The sequence below is a fragment of the Erpetoichthys calabaricus genome, chromosome 11, assembly GCF_900747795.2.
Source record: "Erpetoichthys calabaricus chromosome 11, fErpCal1.3, whole genome shotgun sequence".
In the NCBI taxonomy this organism is placed as follows: domain Eukaryota; kingdom Metazoa; phylum Chordata; class Cladistia; order Polypteriformes; family Polypteridae; genus Erpetoichthys; species Erpetoichthys calabaricus.
This window is the reverse complement of record NC_041404.2, coordinates 122,403,986-122,423,665: the sequence shown is the minus strand read 5'-3', so window position 1 is coordinate 122,423,665 and position 19,680 is coordinate 122,403,986. Positions and strand designations below refer to the sequence as shown.

General features: G+C 38.5%; 1 protein-coding gene across 2 annotated transcripts in view; it reads right to left on the bottom strand.

Moving 5' to 3' along the window:
* Positions 1–19,680, bottom strand: part of gprc5ba (G protein-coupled receptor, class C, group 5, member Ba) — a 135,136-nt gene that overhangs the window by 46,494 nt on the left and 68,962 nt on the right. The gene's annotated exons all lie outside the window — the stretch shown is intronic.

Sequence of the window (19,680 nt, the reverse complement as noted above, 5' to 3'; positions counted from 1 at the left end):
TCAAAAGATGCCCAAGGATCTTTAATGAAGACAGAGAGTCAGGACCTCAGTTTTATGTCTCATCTGAAGAATGGGCAACATAGATGAACTAAATAAGAAAGGGCAGAGCAGACTCTTTTTCCTGAGGAGACTGCATTCCTTTAAATATGGGTAGTGACATCATTTACATCTACTATAGTGGGTCAATGGATTTTTCTTGCTCATAAATTGTGTGCTGGGCCAGAAACATCATTAAGAGAGACCCACCATCTCAATAAGCTGATTAAGAAGGCAGGTTCAGTTATGGGACACAAATCTCCACTCAGTGAATGTAGTAGCGGAGGAGAGAATGAAGATGAAACTGAGTGCCATTATGAACAATGCTACACATCCTCTCTCCCATACCCTAACAATAACAAATTATTTAGCAGAAGTGTGTCAAAGAATGCTATAGGGGCTCCTTTATACTTATGGCAATATGCCTTTGTAATGTCTCACTGTGGCTGCTCTCTTATCTTTAGCCAAGTGTCAAGTTTTATTTTTTTCTTTTTTGCAAATCTTGTGCATGTCTAAGGGGGATTGTTGTTGTTAGTTATATTTCATTTTGCTTCTATAAAAAAGTTACATATCTATTATCTATCTACCTATTATCCACATTTTTAGCTAAGCAATGAGAGTTCTTCATGTCCATGGATATTCTGCTACGAGATCTTCTGAAATGGAGGCACACAAATATAGAACTAGCATATTTTATAACCCATCTAGAAAAAAAAAAAATCATCACACTAATTTTGACTGAATTTCTGAGAAAGACCTCAATTCTTTATTGGTTTACCAATGCGACAATTGCCCAGGGCAATAAGCTGCACTGGAATCAACCCTGCTCAGAATTATCATCTGACTTGCACATGGTGAGCCTCTCTAAGTAACATGGTAAACACTTTGATATGGTAATAAGAACACCATTTAAAGCATTTATCATAGGACTGGCCTAAAGTATTCCTTTAATTGAATGGATTACAGTGAGGGAAACATACCAGCACATTTCAGGCTGAAGAATTTTCATGTGGACCATCTTTTTATGATTAGGTCACACACAAAGATCTGACCATGTTCAGTCTCACATCTACCCATTACCTAACCCAGTTCTCCATTTCAGGGCCATTTGGGCTTGGGCCTAATCTGGCACCATCAGATGAAATGCAGGAAACAATCTGACTATTACTGAGCACACTTTATACTACCAGGTCAGTTTAGTGTTTATCCTCACAGGTAGCACAGTGGTAGTGCTGCTGCTTTGCAGTAAGGAGATTGTGGGTTCGATTCCTGGGTCCTCCCTGTGTGGAGAGCGCTTTGAGTAGTGAGAAAAGCGCTATATAAATGTAAAGAGTTATTGTTATGTTAGTGTCACCAATTTGGTACGTTGGAGGTATACCCACTTAAACACTGGCAGAACAAGAAGCAAGTGCTCATGTTGGGATCTGAACCCACCAGACCTCCTGAGCCATTAGATAGCACCTTTGACTACCACACCACTGAGCAACCATTCATTTTCACAACTACCCAGAGAAAAAATGTCAAAAAAAATGTCAAAAGGAATAACATTATTGACATTTGGAATGCATTTACATAGGATTTTAGTGATTGTGGATGAGTTGCATTTTATTGGTTCATGGCTAAGTAATTAAAGTGTTAAATGAAAAGTGTGGAGGAGTAGCAAAATTCTGTAGCAGCCACTGCTTTCTAGACAAATCTGGTTGCAATATGTGAGTGGGCACATGTTGTAGTTAAGGTTGTAATATCAGAAAGAGTGGGGCATAGCAACACGGGGGTTTTCACATGTCATAAAAAAGGACTGAGCTAACATGAGAAAGTCAATCTGTGTCTGCATCAAAGCAGCATGAAACGGTCATTAAGAAGACCTCTCCAGAGCAGTGCAGTTTAAATAAAAAGAAGTGCCGAATGTGTACTGCTGCTTTGAAGCAGGGCAATTCCGTGGCATAAGCGAGAAAAGGCAGTGTTTAGGTCTGTGAACAGTGGAGGTCCCCAACTCATGCAAGGGAAAAAGGTGATTCAGTACTTTATCCATAAAATAGATATACTGTTATTGCAATCAGCAGTTTTATGCAATGCTATTAGCTGTGAACATACTGGCAGTTAGCAACATTCCAAAGACTCTATTATGGTTGGTGAATGTGGCCTTTTTTCTGCATTGTTTTGTTGTTAAGATCAGAATTATTAAACCATATGGCAGTGAACCCACTGTTCCTAAGAGCAGGGTTATAATAGTTGTGTTTTAAAATATCAACAGGGTTTTTAAATCTGAACATAATTATTATGTGTGTACTCAGGGAAGCTTTGATGTCAACAGAAACAGTATATACTGTACAAGTACCTGACTGGTTAGCTCTGTTTTGAAAGAAGACCGATGGGAAAAAAAATGGCAAATTAATGCATTTAAAATTAAGTCTACAACATAATAAAGTGTGAAGAAAGTGGTCTGAAAACGTTTTGAATCCACTGGATGTGCCTGCACATACCTTTGGGTAACTATGCCCATTCTTTTTTTCTACTACCATGATGAAAATAAACAGTAGATCACGCTCTTCCACATGTTGCACTTCAAATATAATCACATTAATGTATATTCATTATGACAATATATTTTACAGTGCTCTTCTTTAAGTACATAGCTCAGAGCAATACAACTGACAACTAAATTAAAAAAGCCATCAACCAGTACAGAAAGTCAGACTACAAAGTTACAAATAGCTTTGACATCATGAAATCATGAATTATGCAATACCATTTCATATTAAATTTTATTATTACTATTATTAATTATTATTATTAGTTATAATTATGATGCCAACTAGAAAAAAACATGAATTCCTTTGCAGACATACTTAACTGAAATGATAGTTTAGCAGCACTCTGTGAAAGGTAGTAAACCACCATGGACGAAACACCAGTCCACCGCAGGACCCATTTATGCAAATAGGGCCCATTTTGAAATTGTTGATTAGCCTAATATGCATGTTTTTGGGAATGGGGAAGGAAAACCGGAATACCCTTATGAAGAACCACACAAATATGGGGAGAATAGGCAAACGCCTCATAGTCTGTATCCAGGTGGCATGAGACTCAAACTCAGTATGCTGGATCTATGAGGTAGAATACCATCATACCACACTGTGAAGCATATTTGATAATAAACTTGTTTTTTTTTTGTTTAGCATTGTTTTATTGTTTGACGGTGAATATTGGTATGATAGCTATGGAAATTGCATTTATATATTTTAGATTTTTCTATGCCATTTTTGAAGCTGCTTGTTCCAGGTGTGGATCTTGGTGGGCTGAACTCCATCCCAGCAGCATTAGATGCCAGTCCATTGCAGGGCATACTCACTCATACTATTTTAGAGTCACCAATTAAGAGAGCACACAAATGTTTTTTATGTGGGAGAAAACCAGATTACATGGAAAAGAATCCACACAAGCACAGGGAGAACATCCAATCCACACACATACAATGAATAAGTGTGGACCTGTAATAAGTGCATCACCATTGCGCCATATATTTATATAACCTTGCCCTCAAATGCAAACTTTCTTTTTGAATATTGTATAAATTGTGATATTTGATGTTGACTTTTGATTTGATACACTTTAGTGATTCTCTGAGGGGAGATTATCTTTCGTATGACCTTTAAAATATTATATATATGTTACTTTTTTCAGCTTTTTCTTACTGTGTACAATGACTGCCATTTTCTGTTTTGGGGTTAGACAGCTTATTTGGTGTTTTGTTTCTCTTTTTTGCAGCTTTAAGGAAATTTGTGTGTCTGTCCACAGTAAACGTTTAGAGCAGAATTAAGCAATCTTATTAAATGTGGAGTTGAATTAAACGCCATAATCACCCTTCTCTTAATAAAATATTAGTCCAGTTCAGGATTGCTGGGATGGGAGTCATAGACAGGAGATAATCATGGACAGGAGGCCACATAACCATTCATTTCTTAGCTGATATGTTTAGGGTGGTACAGTGGTACAAGGAGTAAGGAGACTGAGGTTCACATTCCATGTGGAGTTTGCATTTTCTCCCTGTTTTTGTTTAAGTTTCTTCCCAGAGTTAAAGAGATGCAGGTCAGGTGGATTAGTGCTGCTAATTTGTCCCTAGTGTGTTTCTGTCCGTCTGTGTGTGTGTGCTCGCCCTGTCCAGGGGCTGCTCCTGCTTTGTGCCCAAGGCTCCTACTTCCAAGAGACACTGCTCTGTGTCAAGCTGGCCTAGAAGACAGATGAAGCGTTTATGTGGTCTTATTTGTTTAATTGAAGTTTTAATGTAAGTTGTGTTGTTAATTAGTAATACAGCATCGCTACTAACTACACATGACCGCCATATCTGCAAATGATGGCAGGTGAACAAAAGTGATGCTGGCTGGTGAGCTGAAAGGTGAAGTTAGGTGAAGTATGGCCAGCACAAGCCTTTCTCCATATTTACCACACAAGTACAGTATATGGCATGAATTGCCCAAAATACAGGTAATAACACTCAATTTTTCACATTTTAATTTTTTTGAGCACTTCCAGGTCTGTCCTTCGAGGACTTGACGTTATAACATATAATTTAATCAAAATTAAAAGCAAAAATTCACCTTTTGCAATTTTTTTTATATAAAACACATGAAACATTCACACATAATGACTACATATTATCAGTCTAGTACATGCAATATAGAAAAAGAATTGCTGTTACTCAAAAAATACAGTATAATTGATAGTACTGCTTCTACTATAAAGAAAAAATTCCTGCAGCACATATTTCAAATGATGCTGATATCTTTGGCAAGATACTACAGCCTATGGATCTTATCCGTTCCACTTGCTTGAACCTTAACGACCAAGCATTATTTGTTCCATAGTTCTGTAATTTATTATAAATGGAAAGATTCCAGCCAAGGCAAAGGTAATAATGACAAGCCCTTTCTGAAGCATTCTGTTTTCTAGGTTGGGATTTTTAGGACTCATTCTCATCAATGATTTCTTTCACAGAAAATCTGTCAATTTAAATCCAATTAGCAATATCAAGGCATGCTAAAATTCACAAGTCACAAGAAGGATTTAAAACCTTCATCCATTCATATTTGAAGCTCCTTATCCAGTGTGGAGATTCAATGCCTATCCTGACAGCATTGGGTAAAAGGCAAGAACCATCCCTGGACAGTGTGCCAGTCCATTGGAGGGACGATTCAAAATAGAATGCCAAAACTTAATCATTTAAAGCACTGATTTGAAAGGACATTTTAATGCACTTGGAATGCTTTCAGTCTCTGTAACCATCAATAAATTATTTGCTTCCTAATTAAAAGGGCAGGTTCAGTTATGGGACACACTCTGGACCCCTTGGAGGAGAGAATGAAAACAGCACTGATGAACAATGCTACATATCCTCTTTCTGACACACTAATACTGAGGACTTTCAGCCAACAAATTATTGAGCAGAAATGTGTCAAGAAACACTACTGGGGCTCTTTTATACCAACAGCAATTCGTATGCATAATGCCTCACTCTGGCCGTGACAGCCAATTCAGAAATTTTTTTTCTTCTTAATTTTCTTTCCTTTTAGTAATTTAGGCGAGTGTTCAGACCATATTGTAATGGCCGACCCCTTACCCAGCCGGCAGCTACACTACCAAGACCTGTGGCCTGGATAAATTACTGAGATGAATCTAAATATCAAGCCGTACCTCTAACAAATGAAATTTTCCCCACAATCGACGGTTTAAACAAGCACGCAAAACAGATGATATGTAAAAACAGGTGGTTAATTATATCAAATGGCAAACAAAACACTACTTCACATTTCATACATAGGATAAAAAATAAATATATCTATATCCCTCCACCAAAGCAATAACGTGACACCACCATATATATATATATATATATATATATATATATATATATATATATATATATATATATATAATATATATACATATACATACAGGTGCTGGTCATAAAATTAGAATATCATGACAAAGTTGATTTATTTCAGTAATTCCATTCAAAAAGTGAAACTTGTATATTAGATTCATTCATTACACACAGACTGATGTATTTCAAATGTTTATTTCTTTTAATGTTGATGATTATAACTGACAACTAATGAAAGTCCCAAATTCAGTATCTCGGAAAATTAGAATATTGTGAAAAGGTTGAATATTGAAGACACCTGGTGCCACACTCTAATCAGCTAATTAACTCAAAACACCTGCAAAAGCCTTTAAATGGTCTCTCAGTCTAGTTCTGCAGGTTACACAATCATGGGGAAGACTGCTGACTTGACAGTTGTCCAAAAGATGACCATTGACACCTTGCACAAGGAGGACAAGACGCAAAAGGTCATTGCTAAAGAGGCTGGCTGTTCACAGAGCTCTGTGTCCAAGCACATTAATAGAGAGGCGAAGGGAAGGACAAGATGTGGTAGAAAAAAGTGTACAAGCAATAGGGATACAGTAATCCCTCGCTATATCGCCTTTCGCGGCTTCACTCTATCGCGGATTTTATATGTAAGCATATTTAAATATATATCGCGGATTTTTTGCTGGTTCGCGGATTTCTGCGGACAATGGGTCTTTTAATTTCTGGTATATACTTCCTCAGTTGGTTTGCCCAGTTGATTTCATACAAGGGACGCTATTGGCAGATGGCTGAGAAGCTACCCAACGTACTTTTCTCTCTCTCTCTCTCTCTCTTGCGCTGACTTTCTCTGATCCTGACATAGGGGGATTGAGCAGGGGGGCTGTTCACACACCTAGACGATACGGACGCTCGTCTAAAAATGCTGAAAGATTATCTTCACGTTGCTACCTTCTGTGCAGCTGCTTCATGAAGCGACATGCTGCACGGTGCTTCGCATACTTAAAAGCTCGAAGGGCACGTATTGATTTTTGATTGTTTGTTTTTCTCTGTCTCTCTCTATCTCTCTCTCTTTCTCTGCTCCTGACGGAGGGGGTGTGAGCTGCCGCCTTCAACAGCTTTGTGCCGCGGTGCTTTGCATACTTAAAAGCCAAACTGCCCTATTGATTTGTTTGCTTTCCTCTCTCTTTCTGACATTCTGTGCTCCTGACGCGCACTCCTGTGAAGAGGAAGATATGTTTGCATTCTTTTAATTGTGAGATGGAACTGTCATCTCTGTCTTGTCATGGAGCACAGTTTAAACTTTTGAAAAAGAGACAAATGTTTGTTTGCAGTGTTTGAATAATGTTCCTGTCTCTCTACAACCTCCTGTGTTTCTGCGCAAATCTGTGACCCAAGCATGACAATATAAAAAAAACCATATAAACATATGGTTTCTACTTCGCAGATTTTCTTACTTTGCGGGTGGCTCTGGAATGCAACCCCCGCAATGGAGGAGGGATTACTTTAACCGCACCCTGGAGAGGATTGTGAAACAAAACCCATTCAAAAATGTGGGGGAGATTCACAAAGAGTGGACTGCAGCTGGAGTCAGTGCTTCAAGAACCACCACGCACAGACGTATGCAAGGCATGGGTTTCAGCTGTCGCATTCCTTGTGTCAAGCCACTCTTGAACAAGAGACAGCGTCAGAAGCGTCTCGCCTGGGCTAAAGACAAAAAGGACTGGACTGCTGCTGAGTGGTCCAAAGTTATGTTCTCAGATGAAAGTAAATTTTGTATTTCCTTTGGAAATCAAGGTCCCAGAGTCTGGAGGAAGAGAGGAGAGGCACAGAATCCACGTTGCGTGAGGTCCAGTGTAAAGTTTCCACAGTCAGTGATGGTTTGGGATGCCATGTCATCTGTTGTTGTTGATCCATTGTGTTTTCTGAGGTCCAAGGTCAACGCAGCCGTCTACCAGGAAGTTTAGAGCACTTCATGCTTCCTGCTGCTGACGAACTTTATGGAGATGCAGATTTCATTTTCCAACAGGACCTGGCACCTGCACACAGTGCCAAAGCTACCAGTACCTGGTTTAAGGACCATGGTATTCCTGTTCTTGATTGGCCAGCAAACTTGCCTAACCTTAACCCCATAGAAAATCTATGGGGTATTGTGAAGAGGAAGATGCAATACGCCAGACCCAACAATTCAGAAGAGCTGAAGGCCACTATCAGAGCAACATGGGCTCTCATAACACCTGAGCAGTGCCACAGACTGATCGACTCCATGCCACGCCGTATTGCTGCAGTAATCCAGGCCAAAGGAGCCCCAACTAAATATTGAGTGCTGTACTTGCTCATACTTTTCATGTTCATACCTTTCAGTTGGCCAACATTTCTAAAAATCCTTTTTTTGCATTGGTCTTAATTGATATTCTAATTTTCCGAGATACTGAATTTGGGACTTTCATTAGTTGTCAGTTATAATCATCAACATTAAAAGAAATAAACATTTGAAATACATCAGTCTGTGTGTAATGAATGAATCTAATACACAAGTTTCACTTTTTGAATGGAGTTACTGAAATAAATCAACTTTGTCATGATATTCTAATTTTATGACCAGCACCTGTATATATTATATATATATATATATACATACACACACACATACACAACAATCCCTCCCTTGCCCCTGTAACATATAACAAACAACAACGAATAAAAAATGAATTTTTTTTCTTTTCTCTGTTCCCTCCTGAATGTTTAAATAGTTGAGAGCCGGATGTAACTGATTGTGATTGAAAACAGGTGCTTTCCATCTTGGGGCTGCGGTCTCTTCCCATCATCCGTTCCCCCCTGTATTTACGGGGACGACATTCACTGACGCACACATAAACAGCAAACGGGACGATGGAAACAAAACGCACTCAGCACAAACATTGACAACACTATTACTACTATGTAGCCCTGCTACAATATTGTGTGTGTATATATTTATTTATCCACCTATTTTATACATTTATTATTTTAAAAGCTTCTATGTATCTATCTATGCCTCTGTACATTCATTTTCACAATCCATTTCCATCCAGCACATGGTAGCAGGATTCCTCCATTGCCCACATCCAGCACTTGACTTGTACAGTACAGTACACATTTAAGCCCACAGCAGAACGGCTCCCTCAGCATGCAAATTTTTCTGCAAAAATGTATTCAGTGCAAAGGAACAAAAAACTGGACAGGAATCCTCCAAAAGTACATGACATTTTTGGTGATACACTACTATCATGATAACACAGCATATGAAAGCAAAAAGCTGGTTAAATGGAATTTGCCCACCAGATGCAGATTTCTTCTAACCACCCACTTCGCTTACATTCATTCACACGTTAGTAAACTGAAACTATCAGAGAACAGAAGTGTAAGTGAAACTGACAGCTCATGGAACACAGCATATGATGTAAATGGGGTTGGAGGCACTCACTTGAGCAAGCTGCACACATCCAGATTCACTGAGAAAATCAAACTACAAAAGGGGCATGAGGTAAATGGCATGGTTGCACCACCAAGATCTAGCATTCAGGGTTCAAATCCCAAGCCTTTTGTAATTGTGTGCATTTTTGTCCATTTTTGAGGGTCAATAAATTTTGTCCAAGTGTTTCGTCTTTTTTTAAACTCACTCTAAAATATGCAGTTTCACTTTGCATTTCATGTCGCCATTTAGTTTCTAAATGATTTATCATTTTGTTTTGAATATCATGCAACAGCATTTTATTTTTTATTGGGTGCCACCATTTTGTGAGTTGGTCATTGGGAAGCTTTTTTGCCTATTGTTAAGATTACAAGGTAAAGTGAGACAAGTGATATTATTAGCATGAGGGTATTGAAACTGGCATCATGTTACATACTCTGTCCAAGGTTGTGGAAATGTCCTCAAAGAATCTGATGTGTGTGACTCCTATTACTTTTTTGATGAATGACTTCTGACTAGATTCTTCTGATTTCTGTCTTAAGTATTTGGATTTGATGAATGATCTACTGTGCATAATTTTTGAGTTACACTTTATCTTTAGGTACTGTATTCTTAAGTTGTGTGGCCTGCATATTCCATCTCTCTAGCATAGCACCAACTGGACATTGTCCATGTGGAATTTACTTTGGTTTTCTTGTGTCTGAGGAGGTTTTCCTTCTAATTCCCAAAAACATGCAGGTTAGAATAATTAGCAATTTTCAAACTGGCCTCAGTGTGGGTTAAGTAAGGGAGAGGGTAGGCACTGTGATGTAGGCTGTCCTGCCTTGCATCTGTGCTACAAAGGTAGGCTCTAGCCTGTCCAATCAAGTCAATGTGCCACAGGTGGACTCCAATCAAGTTCTATACACATCTTAAGGATAATTAAAGCAAACAGGATTTGCCTGTGCACAACTTGGAAAGCAACAGAAAAGGGTCTGAATGGCAGAGGGCTACCCAGGACTATTACCTGAATGGGACACTGAGGAGCCATCTGAGAGCTGTAGAAGCTCAAGCCCTGAACAGGGCGTTAAAGGCTGCCACAGGAGATCTCAAAGACAGGGGTTGTCCACTGGGCTGGTTGGAAATTACAGAAGGGTGGCATTTACTCCAGATACTCTTCTGAGTTCCAGGCTTTTAAAAGACAGTCACATTCCTTTCAAGAAGTTTTATGTGATGTTAAAGTACTTCCTGGTTGGAAGTCTTCCTGGATCGACCTTTAAAGGAACCTCCAACCCCTCAGCCAGGTATGGCTGGAATTGGGAGTGAAAAACAGACAAGAGCTTACCTGGTAAGGAAGAAAAATAAGTGGCCTGTGGTCTGAAGTGAGACAAACACACAGGAAGGTATGTGTGTAGGTAGGCTCACAGAGTTTATTATTTTTTGTTGTACTTTTCTCCATCCTTCTGTTACATACTCTTTGGAAACCTCAACTGCTGTCAATAAACCCTTATTTTGCTTAAACTTTAACAATTCAGGGTTGACAATCATTCAAGAACGCCTCTTACATTTTACCTTTGTCTGATCTCATTTATTCACCATTCAATTAGGTTGAGAAAGATGTAAAAATTGGAAAATTTGAGCACATCTCCCCAATCTTGGCATTGTTACATTGGTTATCTGTGTTCTCTAGAATTGAGTTTTTACTACTTGTAATAGTATACAACACTTACATAATCTTGCTCCTTCCTATATTTTGGAGTGACTATTCCCTACATTCCACATCATAACATTAGATCTTCTAATGGTGGTCTGTCCATTGTCCTAAGAGTTAAGCATAAAAGAAGTGTTGAGATGGCCTTTGCTATTATGCACCAAAATCTGGAATACTTTTCCAATAGATACTCTCCAGGCTAATACTGAGGATCATTTTAAGAAACTCCTAAAAACCCACTTTTAAAATTTTTTTTTTTTTGTAGCTACATTTCAGTTGTACTCCTGATAGACTATATACATGCATAGAGTCAATATTAATTTCTACTTTTATCTGCTTTCTTTTCAGGTTTCACTGTGGTGGTGTTTTCCACCACCACCACATGATTGTTGCACCATGCAGCCACCCATGATGCTTGAATGAAGAGGGGTGCCCCAGCTCTCCATGAGACTGTGTCACATCCTCTGGGAAAAATCCTGGAAACAACGAGGAAAGACATAAGAACACTTATGTTAGGTAAAATGACCAGAGGGGACTAGGTGGTCTTTTGGCCTTGGAACCTATGCAGATTTTGCTTTGTTTTGGTTTTTTTTTTGTCCTTCCAGCCAACTGACCTTATCATAGAACTCTTCTTTAGAGATTTAGAATGCAATATTATATATAAGGACTTTACTTTTCTACTAATCATATATCTATGTTATGTACGCCCATATTGGTTTAATTTTTGTTACTTGTTCAATTTTATTCTCAACTATTACTTATTATTCTTACCTAATTTAATTTGTTTTTGTTTCCTTGTAAGAATTTCATTGATATTTTGTAAAGCACTTTGAACTACATCTCTCTATTATGAAAAAAATCTTGGCAGGGAGACGAGACATGATCTTCTTGAAAGACAATTTGACGTCCCGCGAGAGACACTTTAACGTCACACAAGATAAGATAGTGAGACAGAAGGACAGCTGCTGTACAGGCATTTAAATGATCGACACGTAGCATGACAAGCAGAACACGTACCTCGGCAGCAGGAGAACAAAGCCAGCAGCTGACCCATCCGCATCTCCTTGCCATGTGTTCAGACACTTTGATGACACGCGAGACTAGACATTACAACCTTAGGAAGCAAAACCCGTGAGACGGTGACTTTTGCATGTCACGCCCTACTTACAAACAATTTAAAACAAGTTCACGGACATCTAACCTAGCAGTTGTTGGAATGCTTTTTGCAGACACACTTCATGTGCTCCCAGCTCTTAAAACAACAACAAGCAGAACACACAGCTTGCCAGCAGCAGCTGCAGTAAGCCAGCAGATGATCCAAGCACATCTTCTTAGCGTGTGTTCAGCACCCCCCACCCCCCTTCACAACACGAGGGGCAGAGATGCAAAGTGGCAAAAGGGTACGGCTGCTGTACAGGCTTTTAAATGATCGACGCAAAGCGTGTCAAGCAGAAAACACAGCTCACCAGCAGCAGCAACAACAAGCCAGCATTAGATCCAACCGCTTCTCCTTAGTGTGCGTTCAGCAACCCACCTTCACAACGCGAGCAGCGTTAGACGTCCCGCGAGATATAGATTTAACCATGCCCGGGACAGGAAATATAAGGAAAAATATTGTTTTTACAAAAGTTTTAAAGTAAAAGTGAAAATAATGCATAAGTAACAATCCCATGAAAATAGCAATCTTTTTAAATTGTTTATCCAGTAAACCAAGCCCGGCGGTGGGTGAGCAAAGCAAGCAGGGGGCAGATCCCCCTAGTACGGTATATGAAAATGTGCTATAGAAATAAATGTTGTAAAAATGGGAAAATGTAGTTTGTGTTGGTTTGGTCCGAGCTAATATTTTATTGTAGGTGCAGCTGGAAATGCAGTGACTCCAAATTTTAAGTTAGATAAGAATTTGTTACATAATAAGACTGGCAAACAAACCAGAAGCACCCATATTACAAAGAGTTGAAAAATTCCAGACAACAAACAAAAACTTCAAGGACATGAAAACATGAAAAGAATAAAGGAAAAAAAAACCAAAACAACCACCTTCCAATAAACAAGAATTGCAATAATCAAGATGTGGAGAAATGCCAGACTCCCCTTTTTATTTCCCGTGCCCCTAACTACATCATGATTGGTGTTGCCAGGCAACACAACAGATGGGCATGGCCACAAGCAAACAGCACATGCAAGCAGGAGCCAAACAAACAGTCCAGGAGCTACTCTGCCACACTGCAGTGGTGTACAGTTTGTACTGATTACCTTTTGCTACACTTCAAATTAAACAATTTCATAAAGTGTAAAACAAATAAAAGGATCACTCTGTATACATATAAAGTGAGCGTGCGCCATCAAATCTGAATGCACAGCCATTTATATGATACCCGATGAAACTTGATTATAGGGATATGGGTATACAACCTTCAACTACCTTAACGTAAAAAACCTTCAACTATCTTAACATAAAAAAAACAAACACCCAAGACAAACATATGGTCACAACATGCCTTCAGATGGTCCAGATCCCTGAAAATAACAACTGTGGACAATACAAAATCTCCAAGTAAAAACACAAGGTCTAAAATGATCAAAGCAGCTAAGTGCTCTCCCTTAAATAACAACCACCCTTATCTCTCATCAACAGGTTCTTGCCCCCCATCCATTTCACACCCTCACAGTAAGTGGCTGCTTATCCAGTGGTGCTTAAGAGAATTAGGGCCCCCCCCCCCCCCCAGAAGTTGCCTTATGACTCCTAAACTGTAACTGGGGGAACAAAACATTACAGTGTCAGGCCTTGCTATCCACCCCGCACACGTCTGGTTTATCATCCCATGCAAAGTTTACCAGTAGAAACTAGAAGTGAACAATAAACCAGCTGATGTGAACAGAATGTAATCAGTAAGCTAAAAATTTCTGAAGAACTTGCGTAACACATTTAAACGTATAACATGTTCTATCAAAAAACGTGCAAACTGGTGCATGGAAAAAACACAGGAAATGTGATTTCATGTCAATGAATTAGTATTGTATAGGTAATGTTTTTGTGCATAGACTTGTATGTGGGCTTTGAGTAACTAGTGAGCCTTCCCCTTTAAAAACATTCCCTAGAAAAGAAGTTCCCAGGTTAAGTCTTAGGGTGCCACTGTGGTTGCGAGTATTCATTTCAACCAGTTTCACAAATCAGCGGGTCATTCTTATTTCTCATCTAATTGTTTAGCTGTTCTTTTTTCTTTTCTTATTCTGCACTTAGGAAAGGGCTCCAATATGATATTTACATTTAGAAGAAATTCAAAAAAGAGTTTTCTTGGTCATAGTCTTAAACACTTATCTTTCTTGTACTATTGCTATTTCAGTTTACCTTTTTTCTGTGGAGTTTGCACCCTAAATTTTATCCAGATACTGACAATTAGTGATGATCAGTGCAGATAACACAGAATATTAAAGCAGAGCCACTACTTTAATGTTATATTCGTTTTTATGCTAATTAGTAAAATAAGTTTTAAATAATTGTTCCTCAAGTTCAGTCCTGCAGACCACCTCAACTGCATGTGTTCATCCCAATTACCTTCTGCCTTTATTAAATAAGCTGATTACTTCCCAGTTTCTGCCAAAACAGAAATGACAAAATGGGTTTGCTAAATTTTTAGGGGAATGCAGCATTTATATGTGTGACGTTAATTACTGTTCTTTTACTTGCCTTTTAAAAATTTTTTTAAGTTCTGATCATTTAAGACTTTCCTTATTTACTAGCTCATAAGTGAATTTTATTCTGAAGTAGCTGCTTCCCTTTAGTATTCAGTGTCATTTGCACCCATGTCTGCACCATTAATTGTCAGTATTTGGATAGAATTCAAAGAGTAAATGCCACAGGGAAAAGTAATTTAAAATGAATATGACAAAAAAACATTTAAATATATAGCCAAAAATGCAAATTTCTGACTTTTGTTTACATGTTAAAGTCTATTAGCACACATTTCGATCAATTAGAGATGTAATAAATGAACCATTGATTTACGAAACTGGTTGAAATGAACACCTGCAGCCATAGCGGTCCCCTAGGACTGAACTTGGGAACCCCTGCCCTGGAGTGATGCGCACTTCAACTTGACTGGTTCGTTGATGCTTTCTCTGTCAAAGTGACTCTGTTTTGTATTAAGTAGGACTGACAATGTACATGTTTAAATTTAGTATTTTGACACAGGGAGAGAGCATGGGAGAGAGCACAAGAAAAGCTGCATCTTGGTGGTGTGAGCGAGTATGAAAGAAACTGTGCCCGAGTGCACCATTAAATCATAAATGTTTGTCATTTATTTAAAAATATGTTATAGGCTTAAAGACATTTTCCCATCATTTCACCTGTGATACTGATTTTTGGCCATACCTCCAGCTCTTACGGTGAACTCCTGGGGCCTCATGTGTAAACGGTGTGTACGCACAAAAATGTTGCGTATGCCCGTTTCCACACTCACATCGCGATGTATAAACACTAAACTTGGCATAAACCCACTGTATTATCGTAGTATTTCCCTCTACTTACCCTTTACCTGTTCTCTCAAGGGTAAATGTTCTCGTCAGGTTCGTTATCGGTTGGTCTACTGTTGCACTTTAAAATGAACATACACACACATAGATAAACACACACACACACAGACCCTAACCACAACAGTGCCCCATGAATGACACACACACGCTGATTAACCCTTAGCACTTTAAATCACACATCAGCCTGCCAGTCAGCACTTCAAGAGACTTACTTATTATCGGCATGAACAACATATGATGTTTTAGCGATATCTCAGACCTAAATATTACTTTTGGTCTACAGGAATACATTTAAACATACAAAGACTCAGCACTCTTGACTATAGGCCATTTATCAGCCAAGAATACCTTCTTTTTATCGTACTGTCCCTTCTTTCGAGCGGCGCCCTCACTCTCAGCCTTATAAACCTCGCAGCACAGAAATAATGGCAAAAATCTGGCTACACCAGGTGCTCAAAGAAATCTAACTTATTAATTCAATCACTCTAGACATTAAGACAAAGCATAGAAAGTTAAAAGCAGCATGGTATTTATTACAAGAATAATAATAATACCACTGGAACAAAGAATAATAGAAAATAGGTAATGATAGAAAAGTCTGAACATATATAGTCTTTAGGAAAAGCTTACGAAAAAATTGAAATGACAAAGATGAATGTCCCAGGGAGGCGTTTGATTTAGCAATAGATGTTCATGATGCCTTTCTGACGACCAATGTCGTCTTCATCTGTTCCTCTTCTTCTCCTCCTTCTCTTTGCTTCTTCTCCTTCCTCCTCCTCTTCTCTCCTCTTCCAAAACTGAGGCATATTTATTATAAAGTTCCATGCCATGGTTTCACAGCATATGAATGTTCCATGCACCTGATTGGCTGGCTGTCAATGTGATTGATGAATTTTGCTCAAACTCTTTCCCAGATAATAAAGTTCTTTGATATTGCCTCAGTTTCCCTTTTCCCAGGCTGTAAACAACATTCTTATCCCAAATGTCCATCCATAAAGTAATCAATAGCCTGGGGTGTCAGCACAGCATCCTTTCCCAGGTTATAAAGTAATTGAACCACCACAAATGTCTTCCTTTCAATGTAGGAAACAGCTGTTTGAAAGTGAGGTGTAAGAAAACCTGCTTTGATCTGTCTTAGTTCATCTGTTGTCTTGTCTCGAACAAAATATAATGGAAACCAAAATGTACAGATTTTATACACCATAACACCCACGCACACTCTCACACTTGCTCAAACCATTGCGTATGCAAGTTTTCGGCTCAGTTTTGCAAATTGGCGGCACCCAGCATCAAAGCAATGCTACTATTCCTGTGTGGTTTCCCTTTTATTTTATTTTATAGATTCACAACCCTGTGCGGCTTTATCAAATACACTGAAAGTAACTGCATATCGTTTATTAGTTTAAGGCATCTGATTGTAAACAACCTGTAACGATATAATGGTCCACGGAATGACCAAACTATTCCAAATACCATAGCTGCTTTAGCGTTGTTACTCTCAGTGCACCACTCAGAGTATTTTAACCCACTGTATCTGAGTGTGGAATCACAGTTGTACAGCAGCTGATTGGAAAGCTCTACGGCAGATTATGTCAAGAGTGGAGAGAATTATTGGGATGGAGCATCTAGCACACGCTGCCTCAGCCATACGCACAGTCTATTTGAACTTCTCCCATTCGGCAAATGCTTCAGAGCCTTTCCTGTACAGACCTTGCAGTTCAGAAACCGTTTCATCCCAAGAGCTATAAACGCACTCAATCAGTCCATCAAGAGCACCCGGTAGAACTGTTTGTACTTATAAATACAATTACCTCATTGTAAACTTGCATTACAGTTGCAATATTGCACAACCTGAGCCACTTATGATTTCATATTGCATGTTTTTTACTGTATTGTTATTATTGTTGTTGTTATTTTACCATTTTAAATGAAAATAAGTTTATGGAGGATTTGGATATTGAATCTCATTGTACCATACAACAACAATAAAGGAATTCAATTCAATAGAAGAGAGTACATATTTACAGATGATGACGATTAGCTTCTAAGTCGATTTAGATTTCCAAGTGCTATCTTCTTGGAACTCTTGATATCTATCTATTATAAAAAGAAATCCTGTCCCCTGTCCTGATAGTCTACGATACATGATTTTTCTCGGAAGATAATTTAAAGACCCACGAGACGAAAGAGACCTGCCACGGTGCATCTCACGGGAACATAGAACGAGAGTCTTGCAAGACACACCCTACTTACAAGCAATATCAAAAAAAAAACAAATCAGTAGTGTAAAGGCAGTCATGCAGCACACACAGCTCCAGGGCTCTCAGTGCATATAAAGTGTATAAGGTCAATACGGTAGAAATGAATAGGGCAGAAATTAAATGAATAGGGTAGAAATGAAACGTCGACAATTAAATGAAGAAGAAAGAAATGTGCTGAGAAAAGAGACTCAAATGCGTTGGACAGAAAAAAGAGCAAAAAAGAATAATCGAGGTGCAAATTCAGAAAATAAGGAAAGTAATGATCAGCCCGGAACAAGTGGAATTGAAAAAAAAAGCACGTCCAATCCGGCTCAGAATTAAATGACAGTGAGTAAAATGACAAAGTAGAACTTCATAGAGATGTTTACAAACGTTGGCGCTAAACACATGCAGAGCAGGTTAGAGACTATGAAACCAGGGAAATTAGAAAGGCTCAAAAAAAAAAAAAAAAAGCGTTGGCACTATACACATGTGGAGAAAGTTAAAGGATATGAAAGTAGGAAAATTAGAAAATACAAAAAAGTAAAGATCGCGGTAGTGCAAACAAACAAACTGCCTCATTTAACTATGCACCAGTGTAACTTTGGTTTTGCACAATAATTACTACACTATTGCACCTTAACACTTAATTCTACTTTATTCACATAATTTTACTTATTTATTATGTTCTACTGTTATCTTTCGATCTATGACTTTTTGTTAATCTGATATTCTTCTAACTTTGCACAGTTTTTGAAGTGAATCAGAATGCATTTCACTGCGTGTTGTCCTGTATAACTATGCATATGACAAATAAAGAATCTTGAGAATTTCAAAAACGGAGTTTACCGCACATGCATTTATTAGTTACTTTGTTAATGTCTACATATTTATCTGTCTGCTTATTTAAAAACCTAAATTTACCCCAGGAGTCAAAAACGTTCTGTCTAGCCCTTGTACAAAAACCTAGACAAAAGCTGGGGTATCACCTTGGTAACCCCATGTACTTTTGGAACTGTGAGAGGAAAATAGCATAACTTTACAGACAGGAGTCCAATGCAGAACACTACTTACTTTGTTACTTTGTAAAAAAAAATTATTAAATGCTGATGATGTAGATCGTTTTGTCTATGCTGAAATTCCAAACCGAGAAACTTATCCTGACCTCATTAAAAAGGTTCAGCATATTAGATTACAAGATTACAAATATTGTTTTTACAGAAGTTCTGAAATAAAAGTGAACCTAATGAAATAGCAACAATTCAAAGAAAAAACAATCTTAAAAGTGTGTATCCGGAAAACCAAATACGGGGGTTGGCGAGTGAAGCGAGCAGGGGGCGAAACCCCCTAGTCTTTTATAAGATGAAATCCAGTAAAGTATATATATTACATTATACAGATAAATTCTTAACTTCATTTAAATAATGTACTGCATACTGTTAATAATTAAACGTGTGGACAGGGTGGACAGTGGTAGCGATGAACTGGCACTCCGTTCAGGGATTGTTCCTGCCTCATGCAGTATGCTTGCTGGGACTGGCGCAATCCTGGATGGATAGATGAATGGAATAATTAAATATGTACTACAAAGATATTCCAATGTTCCTTAAAAGTTTTGACGAATCAGCGTTCTAAGCTTACTGATGGCTTCACATTTATTAAAGAGCTGATTGTGTGGCGATTGGTTACTTGGAGAAAGAAAAGAAAGGACAGGAATTGGGGACTAATACATTTGAAAGAGACACTACCGCTGCAATAAATTATTTTATCCTGGGTCGCGCACGGCGCAGCAAGCATCTTGCGGGAGGCAAGAACGATCTCTGGATGGGGTGCCAGCTCGCACTACCACTGTGCCCGCATG